The sequence below is a fragment of the Telopea speciosissima genome, chromosome 10, assembly GCF_018873765.1.
Source record: "Telopea speciosissima isolate NSW1024214 ecotype Mountain lineage chromosome 10, Tspe_v1, whole genome shotgun sequence".
NCBI lineage: Eukaryota > Viridiplantae > Streptophyta > Magnoliopsida > Proteales > Proteaceae > Telopea > Telopea speciosissima.
The window spans coordinates 35,558,475-35,572,185 of record NC_057925.1 but is presented as its reverse complement, the minus strand read 5'-3'; positions in this window follow the sequence as shown (position 1 = coordinate 35,572,185).

The following is a 13,711-nucleotide window of genomic DNA, read 5'->3' as shown; positions in this document are numbered from 1 at the left end:
CTGCGACATCATATCCCTCATGCTATAGGTCTCAAGAGAAGGAGGTGCTGCTTATGAAGTCGAGGCTGCAAACTGACCTACATCGGGAAGAACTCCTGGTTGTGAGCCGCTCTCTCCTAGATTGCCTTCTTGAGCCACATTCTCAACCTCCACATCACTCCCCGGGGCATCCAGCAACCCCATCTTCTTAATTGTAGTCTTGCCAATATGAGCATTACCTTCACCTCCTTCAATCTCACTAGTAAAATTAACCCCAACATGTTTAAACACTTGAGAGAGAAGCCTACTGTATGGCAAGTTGCCATCCGATGGGTGTTTGGTGTGATACAACATTACCTCCATAAGTAGATAGGGCAAGCAAATATCTGGACCTCCTGTACCTGCTCTATATAGACAATAAGTAATAAAGACCCGCAACATAGATATGCCCTGCCTATTCCCTCCTTTTGGGTACACACCTGCTCAATATCCGGGCTGAAGGTTTGAAATCAATCTCTGATTCGGGAACTTCATCCTATTAGTAAGTGCCCGAAACATCTGCTCACGAGACTCAAGAGGAAAGACCTCTGAGGTATTGGCCCTCGATCTGCAATTCTCACCCCTATTGGCTACCTGTAACAGGCAACCAAATCTGCATAGTTAAACACAATCTTAACCCCAATTACCCAACTTGCAAGGCCATAGCCTTGGCACTCATCACCACTGGTAGGCCTAAGATTACAATAAAAATTTCTCACTAGGTTTGGATAACAGGGAAGTTCTGGGTTCAGCATTGATGCCCAATCTATTGCATTGAACCTTTCATACACTTTAAACCTTGGAAAATCTTCTACTTTTACTACCTTTCCATTCTCGATTTTCTTGTCCTTAAAGTCCTTCCAATCTCAAGCATGTTGGTAGCTGGAAAACCAATGCTCATCGTACTCTCCCTCCTCGGATGAGGAGTTGTGCTCGGAAGAACCATCCTCAGATGTTGGAGATGGTGGTGCTGAGGAGGAAGACTCGGTCTCAACACGAGGACACTTGCTGGAAGCTGTTTTCCTTGCGCCACTCCGGGTTTGGCGTGTACACATCTAGGTAAGAGAAGAAGAAATCAAAAGAAGGCAATAAACCCTAGGTCTTAGAAGGAAATTAGAAGAAAAGAAAACGAAATGAGAGATGCAAAACCCTAGGTTTATTGGAAAGAAAAAAAAAAGAAATTGAAATCAGCAGAAATTTGGGGAAAATCTGGATTTTCCTAAGAACTCACCTTTTCTTTGAGATCGGGTGCGAGAATCTTGAAGAGAACCTTTGGGATGATGGGGGGTGGGGGAAAGAGCTTACACGTCCCTCTGGTCATTCCTGGTATGCTCCCTCTGCCAAAACAGAGAATAGGAATGTGAGAAAGTGAATCGCGGACTTGGTTATAACCTGTCCCGATCCTCAGGTTGATTGCCACAGGTCGATTGGAATGGTGATTGATGACCGTAGATATCTATAGTCTTAGCTATACCACAACTGAAATTTGGCCACCCGCGACTTTAACGTTATTGATAGGAGAATTGAATTCCTTCAACACCATACCACCCGTATCCAAAGTATACTAAACTGGTGGGCAGATGTTTTTCAAGAAATAATACTGCAAGTGTAGAGCAAACCAACTTAGTACTCATGGCTCTTGAAGATGAGAATAACCAAGACGAGGTAACTTCTATACCTTCATCTCCTAAAGCTACAGATAACTTAGAATTAGAAGAAGCTTTTGAGGAGCTTTACCAAAATAGCATAGATTTGGCAAACATCAAGAAAAATCTATTAAAAGATATTAATTATCTTAAGGACCAAATCATGACTTTGACTTCTCAAGTAGAAAACTTGGAAGAAGAAAAAGAAAACTTGTCTAAAGCCTTAGAGTCATTTACAAATGGCAATAAAAATCTTGATATTTTGCTTGGAACTTCATCAAAAGTATCCTTCAATAAAGAAGGATTGGACTATGGTATGAACAATGATTCAAATCAAACCAAAGAGCCAAGTCCAAGAAAAATACCAAGTAACAGAATAAAGAAAAATAAGTATTGTAACTTCTATAGAAAGAAAGGACATTCTCTAGAGGAATGCTATTCCAAAAAAAAAATCCACAAGTAAAGAAATTCAATCCCAAAGGGAAGAGTAAGAGAATGGAAATCTCCCAAAATGTTGTATGCAATAATTGCAACAAAAAGGGACATTCAATTTGTAAATGCCATGATACTCGATAGAAGAATCATTATATGGGTTCTAAGTATACTGATTAGGCATTCTACTACCCTAGAAGACCTTATAATGGAAATGGTCAATATAGGAGAATCCTTCAAAGGTGCAAAAATCTAGGAACCCTCCTAAGATACAAGGATCACATAGGTACCCCAAAATCAAAAACCTAGGAACCCTTCTAAGATGCAAAGACCACAAAGGGTACCCCAAAACCAAAGACCTTGGAACCTCCAATCATACAATAACTGGTATGGTAACCAAAGGACAAATGGAAACCGAATGGGTTGGAGACCAAAAGGAATATATGATACTAACCCTAACGGACCCAACATGAAATGGGGACCAAAATTTTACTAGTATTATTGTTTTGTAGATGCAAGAGAGCAACATGGAATGGTACATTGACAGTGGTTGCTCCAAGCACATGAGATTCAACCCAAAGCTTTTCTCCGAGCTCAAGAAGCAAAAAGGTGGATGGGTATCCTTTGGAGATAATGACAAGGGAAGAATCATAGGAAATGACTCCATTAAATTTGGAGGTACAATCATTTCAAATATTAGCTTAGCTGACAACTAAAAGTATAATCTACTTAGTGTGAGTCAATTATGCAATATAGTATATCATGTAATTTTCAATGCTACGCAATGCTTGGTTAAAGACCATGATAACCATGTGATTCTTGAAGGATGTAGGAAAAACAATGTTTATACTTACATATTTAACTTAAACTCTCATGATGCTTGTCTTATATCTAAAATTGATGATGCTCTCTTATGGCATAGGAAATTAGGGCATATAAACTCTAAGTTAATTAAATCCATTTCCTCAAAGAATTTGGTGAGAAATCTTCCTAAGTTGAAATTTGATGCGCAACACATTGGTAGTGCATGTCAAAAAAGTAAACTGACAAAAGTCTCTCACAAGGTTACCAACTTAGTTGTCACTTCCAAGGCCTTGGAATTACTCCATCTTGACTTGTTTGGACCCATCCCCACCACAAGTTTAGGAGGTAAGAAACATACTTTTGTTGTAGTAGATGACTACTCAAGATTTACTTGGACATTATTTCTCAAACATAAGAATGATGAAGAGAATACAAAATCAAAAGGTATATGTAATCACCACAATTAAAAGTGACCATGGTGGTGAATTTGACAATATAAACGATTTTGGAGACTATTGTAGTGAACAAGGTATAAATAAGAATTTCTCGGCCCCTAAAACACCACAGTCCAATGGTGTAGTTGAAAGGAAAAATAGAACAATCCAAGAAACTCCAAGGACAATGCTCAATGAGTACTCTTTGCCAAAGTATTTTTGGGCCGAAATCGTTCACACGGCATGTTATGTTTTGAACCGAGTTTTAATAAGACCTAATCTTCTAAAACTCCCTATGAACTATTTCATGATAAACTTTCCAAAGTAGACTATTTTAAAGTTTTTGGTTGTGTTTGCTTTATCTTAAATACAAAAGATAATTTGGGAAAATTTGAGAAAAAGACCAATGATGACATATTCCTAGGCTATTCCATAAATAATCAAGCTTATAGAGTATTCAATAAGAGAACTCTTATTGTGGAAGAGTTTATGAATATTAAATTTGATGAGTCAATGGCTAAAGAAAAATATAAAGACTTAGAAGAGGAAAATGAAGATGAAATACATGAAATAAGGAAAAGAGTAGAAAACATCTCTCCAGAAGAATCTAATGATCTTGAACATGAACTTCCAAAGGAAATTAGATCCAACAAAAATACCCTCTTGACCTTGTTATTGGAGATTTAGAGAAAGGTATACAAACAAGAAGTAAAATTCAAAATGTTTATTCAAATGTAGCCTTTATCTCTACTATTGAGCCTAAAAATATAAAAGAAGCCTTATTGGATAGTAATTAGATAATTGCTATGCAAGAATAGCTCAATCAATTTGAGAGAAATCATGTTTGGGAACTAGTACCAAAACCTGTAAACACCAAAATAATTGGAACAAAATGGGTGTTTAGAAACAAAACTGATGCAGATGAAAATGTAACTAGAAATAAGTCTAGATTGGTTGCTCAAGACTATAACCAACAATAATTTATTAATTTTGATGAAACTTATGCATATGTAGCTAGACTTGAATTTGCATGTTATAAGAATTTTAAACTGCATCAAATGGATGTTCAAAATACATTTTTAAATGGTTTTATAAATAAAGAAGTGTATGTCATGCAACCTCTAGGGTTTGAAGATACGAAGTATCCAAACTATGTCTATAAACTCAAGAAGGCACTGTATGGCTTGAAACAAGCTCCAAGAGCATGGTATGAGAGATTGAGTAAGTTTCTTCTTGAAAATGGATTTTCGATGGGGAAGATTGACACAACTTTATTTATTAAAAATAAAAGAAATAATTTAATCATTGTTCAAATTTATGCAGATGACATAATTTTTTGTTCTACAATTGAAGTACTTTGTCATGAATTTAATCAATCTATGAGCAATGAATTTGAAATGAGTCTTATGGGAGAATTGAACTTCTTTCTAGGACTTCAAATTAAGCAAAACCCTAATGGGATCTTCATTAGTCAAACTAAGTATCTTAAAGATCTTTTGAAAATGTTTGACATTGTTGGACAAAAATCTTGTAGTACTCCTATGAGTACATCGGTTAAAATGTCCAAAGATGAAGATGGCACACCTGTTGACCCTACAAAATATAGAGGGATGATAGGAAGTTTACTATACTTATCAGCTAGTAGACCGGACATAATGTTTAGTGTTTGTGCTTGTGCTAGGTTTTAGGCCAAACCTATGTAATCCCATTTAAGTGCTGTAAAGAGAATCTTCAAGTACTTAAAAGGGACTCCAAGCATTGGCCTTTGGTACCCAATGAACCAAGACTTTGATTTAATTAGCTTCTCCAACGCTGACTTTGCTGGGTGTCATATTGATCGGAAGAGTACAAGTGAGACTTGTCACTTCCTAGGATCGTGTTTAGTCTCGTTGTTTAGCAAGAAACAGAACTCAGTTGCTTTATCAACCACCAAGGCCGAATATATTGCAGCCAGATGGTGTTGTGCACAAGTGTTATGGATGAGGCAAACGCTCCAAGATTATGGAATAAAGTTTGACACTTCCTCAATCAAATGTGATAACACAAGTGCTATCAATCTCAGTAAAAATCCTATTTTACACTCATGAGAAAAATATATTGATATTCGTCATCACTTTTTACATGATACAACTCAAAGAGGTGAAATTCGATTTGAGTTTGTTGAGACCAAGAAGCAACTTGTTGACATTTTCACTAAACCCCTAAGTAAGGAAAGATTTTGCATGTTAAGAAGAAAATTGGGCATTTGTAACCCTTTTGAATAAGTTTGTTCATTAATTTCTGCCTATATTTGAAGTGCTTTGCTAAATTACCCTATTCGGTATACCGAATTAGGAAACGGTATACCGTTTCACTGTTTCCTTCAGATATAAATTTTCCGAGAGGAAACGGTGCACACTGGATTCAGATTCGGTATACCAAATCACTAAAAACTAGCCCTTTTTTTATATCCGTTGGACAGAGTTTTGGGCCTATAAAAGGCACTCTGTTGCTCATTCTTTTACATAATTTTCACTCTCTTATTCCCCTCTAAGATTCAATTGTTTAATCCTCCCCTCATCCTACTTTTCTTATCCCTTTCCATCTCTCTCTCTATTTTCTTTTAATATGAGTAGAAGAGACAAGCAACCCATGGTTGAAGAAGATCAACCATCCAAAAGACGAAGAAGAAGAGGAAGATTCACTCCAGTTCGAGGCGGCTCTTCAAGACAACAAGGCGGTGCATTAGAGAATCAACCTATTCAACTCTTTCCCTCGCCTGACTTTCGTGAGACATGGCCTCTCTTTCTCTCAAGAAAGATTGAAAAGAAATTCAAGGACATCGGTTAGGACTCTCTCCTTCATCTCACAGAACCTTGCTATCCCACTCTTGTCAAGTATTTCTACAACAATCTTCGGTTTAGTGGATTGGAGAGAAATTTGAAGATCACCTCATTTGTCAAAGGAGTGCACATGGAAATCTCCATTGATGATCTTGCAAGGATCCTCCGCATCTCAAGTGAAGGTGAGTGTATATTTTGGACTCCAAAGAATGCCAATTTTGGAGACCTAACAATCATGAAGAAGTTTACTCCACCATCCTTGAAGAATATCTTAGAAATGAAGCCTCTGTTCTCATTGGTAGACTTAAGTTTATTCTTTATGTCATCTCCTACATCATTCAACACAACTTCATTCCAAGAGGCGGTGATCGAAGTAAGTGTTTGACCCCTCAAGCGTATCTCACTTATTGTGTCTTTACCAATACCCCTATGTGTCATCCATATTTCATTATGCGATATATGGAAAAGATTGGTTAACCTCGGTGGACAACAAATCTTCCATATGGGTGTCTTCTTACCCGCATATTCAAAGCATTTCATCTTGATCTTGATCGTCAAGTGGAATCCGATTCCAAATCCCTTCCTATTACTTGGAACTCATTTCACACCATCAATATTTTGGACATTGAGGAAGGCAATGATGATGAGTCGAGCAATGAAGAGATTGAAGAAAGATCGCCATCACCTCCAAGAAGACAACGTCAATGACGTTGGGCACCGGCTGCTTTTCAAGATTTGGTTTCCAATATGGATGAGAACATGGAAGCAACAGATACACGGGTCATGGAACTTGAATTTGGGCAACAATAACTTCAACATGCTGTCACCTTATTGCGTCAAGAGATGAAGACCAGTTTTACCTCCATGAATTCTAGGCAAGATAGCATTCTTAATACTGTCCAAACCTTGTCTCTTAATCTTGGGTTTCTCTCTCTTGATACTCTGGGTGCTACTTCTCAAGCTGCTCCACCAACAGGTTTTACCCCTCAAGGTTTTCGTCCATCGTTTAGGGCACCTTTTTCCAGAGAAACAACTTCCATTCCTTCCATTCCTCCATTTCCCGGGATGCCTCCTTAAGACCAACTTAATCCCGATGCTCCTAATCCATGAAGTGTGTAGTTGCATCACCCCACTTTTTGATAATGACAAAGGGGAAGAAGAAGGAAGATAACAATGACATGTATTGGTTGTTTTTCTTACAATAGTTTTTTTCTTATGCTTTGAAGTTAAATTTATGAAATTAATGTCATATATTGAAACTCTTATGCAATGAATTTAAATTTATGTCTTCATACAATTGATGTCTTGTATTGAAATTTTTTTATTATTGATTAGTATTTGTCATCATCAAAAAGGGGGAGATTGTTAAGGGAAAGTCCCCACACACAAACTCCATCATCCACTGTGATGATATCAAAGTTTTGATGATAACAAATCAGCCAAATTATACTAACTCTTGCTTGAGATGCATAGAATCCCTATATAAGAGCATGACACCAAGTGAGGGGGAGCACTCAATTTAAGAGATTGATGATCAAAGCAATTGAAACCTTAGTCCAAGCTTTTAAGACATCAAAGAGTCACGGAGAACATATCATGAAGATAAATACTCAAGCAGAGCAATAGAGCTTAAGTCATGAAGTGTATTGAAGCCTTATAAGTGTATTAAGTTGTAAAAATTGTATTAAGGTCACAAATTGATGTAATGCACACACACACACACACACACACGCATGAATTCATATAGAATGACCTTAGGAGGTTAAATTGATCCCATTCCATATGCCCAAGTCCATTAGAATTGACCCAAGTCAGTCCAACCAAGGACTTACACCATTTCAGCAAAAAATGCTGATTTGGCATACCAAATCTGAAAACAACATACTGTTTCTGAATGAATCTCAGAACTAACTTTCCCGAGAGCAAATGGCTTGCTCTGGATTGGATCAGATATATCGGATCATGATCCAGCATATTGAATTTTGAAATTTGACCGTTGGATCAACAGCTATGTTTCTATATGATTTTGAAAATTTGGCATACCAAATTGGATTAGGTATACCAAATTGATGCTGTTTCTGGATCCGAATTCAAAGAACAGCTCTCTTTTAGTTTGAGCCCCCAAGTCTATAAATAGGCTCCTTGCTCAAGCACAAAAGCCATCTATCACCACTACTTAGAGACAATATCATAAGCTTTATTGTTTTAAGTCCCATAAGCTCAAGTGAGCATACATTGATCGCAAGCATTCATTGATCACAAGCTCACACACTCAAGCTCCTCCACTTTATCAAGCTTCAAGCTTCAAAGTTGGAAGGTAGCACACACTTCTACTAAGGTTGAGGTAATACTTTTACTTAGTAGTTATTTATGATTGATTGAGTCCTCTTGCTCGGAATCAAGATTGGTTAAGTCCTCTTGCTTGGAATCAAGATTGATTGAGTCCTCTTGCTAGGAATCAAGAGTTGTGTAAGAGTCCTCTTGCTCTCTATCAAGATTTTTTTATTTAGTGGAATTCTCTCTAAGTTGGAGAGGAGTGGATGTAGGCAAGTTTTGGCCGAACCACTATAAAATCTTTATGTTATTTGTGCGATTATTTAATTTGTGTTAATAGCCTATAATTCTACAAAAGATTTTATTATCTACTAGTTTCACCTATTCACCCCCTCTAGATGAATTCACAGCATCGTGACCGAACGATGAGATGGCATCGCGATCGATTTTTGAAATGTGAAACGATGATATGGCATCGCGATTGAGTTTTAAAATGTGAATGATGAGACGGCATCGCGATCGGATTTTGAAATATGTAACGATGAGACGGCATTATGACCAAATTTTGAAATGTGAACGATGAAACGGCATCACGATCGGATTTTGAAATGTATAACGATGAGACGACATTGCGATTGGATTTTTGAAATGTGTAACGATGAGCCAGCATCACGACCGAATTTTTAAATGTGTAATGATGAGACGGCATTGCGATCGAGTTTTGAAATGTGAACAATGAGACGACATCGCAATCGGATTTAGAAGGTATCATTATATGCCTTAGAAAATACCTTCAGACCAGAAATAGATCTCAAGTCTGATTTAGTTAAAATAGGGCTTAATCCATTTGGAATGATTTGAAATAGACCCTGGTCCCAAATTGATCACTCGTATTATTGCATCGAAACTAGGAACTTAATCAACAAAGAATCATGGATTTGTAAAGAAAAGAAAATATACTCAGATCATATGGAAACCAGTAACGATTATCTATTGTCTCCCCAAAATGTTTTTTTAAGAAAATCAAGGATGATAGATCAGATTGAGGATTGCATATCATACGAACTAGACATAGATCATAAAAGAAAGATGGAGATCATACTTATAAACTCATAGACACAAGGAAATGATATTGAGGTTGGGATCATGTCCATTATAGATCAAAGAACAAGAATCATTATCACCAAAAATATGTTCAAAGGGGTAGGGGGAATCACAGATCATGAAATAACCGAATACAAAAAAAAAGAACCTAACACCATCATTGAGGATTAACCATAACAGAAAGGTTCATAGACATATTCAGAGATCAGAATTGACATTTATCATGGAGTAACAATCACGGTATATAGATCATAAGAACATTCATCGATCTTAAATTACATATTGTTTTAAGAGATTAACCAAGAAGACAAACAAGAATGAATCAACAGAAATCAATCAAGAACAATCCTAGATCCAAGAGATTGATCAAGAAACTGATATTAATGACTCATTTCAGATCTAAAAAAAAACTACCAGATCAGAGAAGAAAGGTATAGAGCAAAGACACTTACCTGAGACCGATCAAGATTTGCAGAGGTCCAGACACCTCTATTGATCGCTGCTCTCGATTTCCAATACAAAGCTCAGCCACAGGAGGGGATGGGGGGGATTATTACAGATTAAAGCTAAAAACTACAAAAGAAATTGCAAGAACTAAAAAAAAAAGAAGATGAAGGAGATCGCGATCTTTGCTTCAGAGACTTCGATCGCCAATGAAGAGATGGCAGATCGGTTGGGATGGATCTTCGAATAACACCATGAAGATCGCATACTGGAACTCCGAAAATCTAGTGCCAAGATTTGAAACCCTAACTATAAACCCAGATCTTCTCTCCTTTTGATTCCTCAAATCTCTCCAAACCCAAACTGATCTTCCTACTCTCTCTCCTCCTTTCTTCTCTTCATTTTCTCCCCAAAACGAAAATTGAAACCTCCAAAAGAAGATCGATCCCCTTGTTCTCTCCTTTTGATCCCCCCAAATTTCTCCAAACCCTAACCGATCCTCCTCATCTCTCTCCCTCTTTCTTCTCTTCGTCTTCCCCCGAAAATGAAAAAAAGAAAAAACCTGAAAACCTAAAAAAAAATGATTCCTCCCTCCCTCTTTTTTTTTTGCTCTTATATTTTTCTCCTTTTTTGTTTTTTTTTGTTTGTTTTAGTTATTTATTTTTTGTGTTTTGATCGAATTATCCATATGTTAGAATCCTTTTTCCATTCCTCTCCTCTCAATCAAATTGAAAGGATAGAAATCTCCTCTTAATTAGATTCCATTTTTTTTTTGGCTTAAGGCTAGTTGGGGCTAAGGATTGGTTTGGGCCTTTTTTTTTTATTTTATTTTTGATTTTATGGGTTGGTTTAACCAATGGGTATTAATTTTTGGGATTAGATTCTGGGGTTAGCTCAGGGGTACTTGACTAGATTAAAAAATGACTAGAATGTCCCTGAGTATTCTATGGCTTTTGGGAAAATCTTAAGGGCAAAATTGGGATGTCTACAGCATGAATGCAATTTGGGTTATTGTTGACAAGTTAACAAAATCATCTCACTTCGTCCCTATAAAAGTTACTTACCCCTTGGACAAGCTGGCCCAGATATACATCGATAGCGTTGTTCGCCTTCACGGTGTGCCAGTCAGCATTGTATCTGACCGAGAGATTCACCTCCAGGTTTTGGAGATGCCTACAACAAGCCATGGGCACTCGATTGAATCTCCACACAACTTTTCACCCCCAGATTGACGGGCAATCGGAGCGAACAGTACAGACTTTGGAGGATATGCTCAGAGCATGTGCCTTAGAAATGAAGGCCAGTTAGGACTTGCATGTTCCTTTGATAGAGTTTGGTTATAATAACAGCTACCATTCCACCATTAGAATGCACCCTATTAAGCCCTATACGGAAGGAAGTACTATACGCCCCTCTACTGGGATGAAGTTGGAGAGTAGCATGATAGGCCCGGAGATAGTCCAAATCACTTGTGAAAAAGTGGATGTGATTAGAGAAAAGATCAAAGTGGCACAGTTAAGACAAAAGAGCTATGCCAAAAATAAGAGGAAAGATATTGAGTTCATGGTTGGCGAGAAAGTGTTCCTTCGGATTTCACCAACCAAAGGCATCATGCGTTTCAGCAAGAAAGGAAAGTTGAGCCCTAGGTACATTGGACCATACAAAATTCTAACAAGAGTTGGCCCAGTAGCGTATCGATTGGCTCTTCCACCATCATTACAGGGTATCCATAATGTGTTTCACGTGTCGATGCTAAAAAAGTACATAACCAATCTGACACTTGTGCTTTCGGCCGAACCAAAACACCTTGACTCTTACATAACCTATGTGGAGCAAACTGAAGAAATTTTGGATTGGAAAGAACATAAGTTCCGCAATCGTACCATTGCCTACGTGAAGGTGCAATGGAGAAACCACACACCCGAGGAAACATCATGGGAATATCAAAAAGAAATGCGACAGGAATACCCTCATCTATTCAGCCTACAAGGAACATCAATTTCAAGGATGAAATTCTTGTAAGGGGAGGAGGATGTTTTATCTGTACCTGAATCTTAACCCAAACTTCGAATGTAGGTTCGGATCCCGGAGAATCCAAGGTCATGCACACTAGCAACCTATGGTGCACTGACTGGGTAATCATTTGAGAAGAAGGAAGTCCAGTGGTAACATCTTATATACCAACTAGGAGGTAAACGCCAACCCCTTGCAGTTGTTCTGTGCATCAATTGATGTATAACCTAAGGTAAACCTCTCCTTTATTTGAATTAGGATTCTAAATAATTGAATCCTTCTGTAGCTTGATAATCATGTTTGGCAAGTGTCCAAACAATGGCCTAAGTTTCTGATATGTTCGGATGCAAAAACAACAGGAAATCACCTACTGGTCCATTCCCATTGGTCGATTGGACCGACCGCTTCAATCGACCAGTGCTGCTGTCATATGTAAATTCCACTCCTGCTGTGTGGGTCCTAGTGTTTTGCACCCTGAATCATCTCTCCGTACATCAACCAACCCATGGAAATATTACGCCAATAATGTGATCATGTGGGGCCCACCTATAGGCATAAGTACAATAGAATAGGCTATAGAATGTGTTTTTAGCCAAAATGACTTTAGGCAAACAGGCCTTAAGCCAGCCCCTATATAAACCACATTAGTCTTCAGAAATTGGCCATGTTCATTTCGTTGAGAGAAGAAGGAAAGAAAGAGAAGAGAAGGAGGAGAGGGAGAGAAGAGAAAGTGTTGGGAGGAAGCTTGGATCCCTCCTTGTACTTGAGATCATCAAGGTAAACCCCTCCACATCGATTACTCTTTGGTTGTCTAAGCTGTTCCTAGGATTGAGCAAGATCAACTTTTGGTTCTTGCCGTATAGCTATGAACCGCCATGTCGCATGAAGTTATTTCATAATTTTCTTATGTAGAAGACTAGATCCTTGCATGCATGTAAGAATCTGCACTTTTTCATCTCTATTCTACCTTCTTTCAAGTTCAGATTGCTGTGATTACCATTCTAGCCTAGGAATGACCCATTGCCATGCCATATAAAAGGCCTAGAGCATGGATTAAGGTGTAGGACTTGCTTACTTTGGATGCATGTTGAATCCAAAGCCTATTACTTGTAACAGAACTGTTATAGAGTAATTTAAATCCTCCTATATATGAATTCTGTAGAGCCTTGTGTAAGAAACCCCATGCATGTTGGCTATGTGAGCCATAAACCCCAAAACCCCCATGCATGTTCAATCATTTCTTTTGAATATGTGAGTTGCCATAGATGTAGCTTACCTACGCTCCCTGATCATTTTTATCAGCCTTAGATCAATAAAACCAAGCCAAAACACTGATTGCATGTGAAATCCTCGAGCTGTACAGTAACAGATCGATTGCCACTGGTCGATTAGATGGATCACTTCAATCGACTACTACCAGAACCTTGAACCTAGTTTGCACCTGATCAACCCCATGGCCTGAGACATCATGTGTGAAACCATTTGTGTAAACCAAGTTGGAACCCAAGCCTTTCTAGCCCTATTGCCATCTTCGGGTAACAGGTTGATTGGATCAACCAGTCCAATCAACCAGTACAAAACCATTGATTGAAAACCTGACCAAAACATGTGGGAATTCTTAGAACCTCACCTGAAATCCTTATGGTGGGAAGCCATATTCAAATCCATAAATCCTTTTCAGTTTTTGCTGCTGCAGCACTATTGGTCCATTCCCACATGT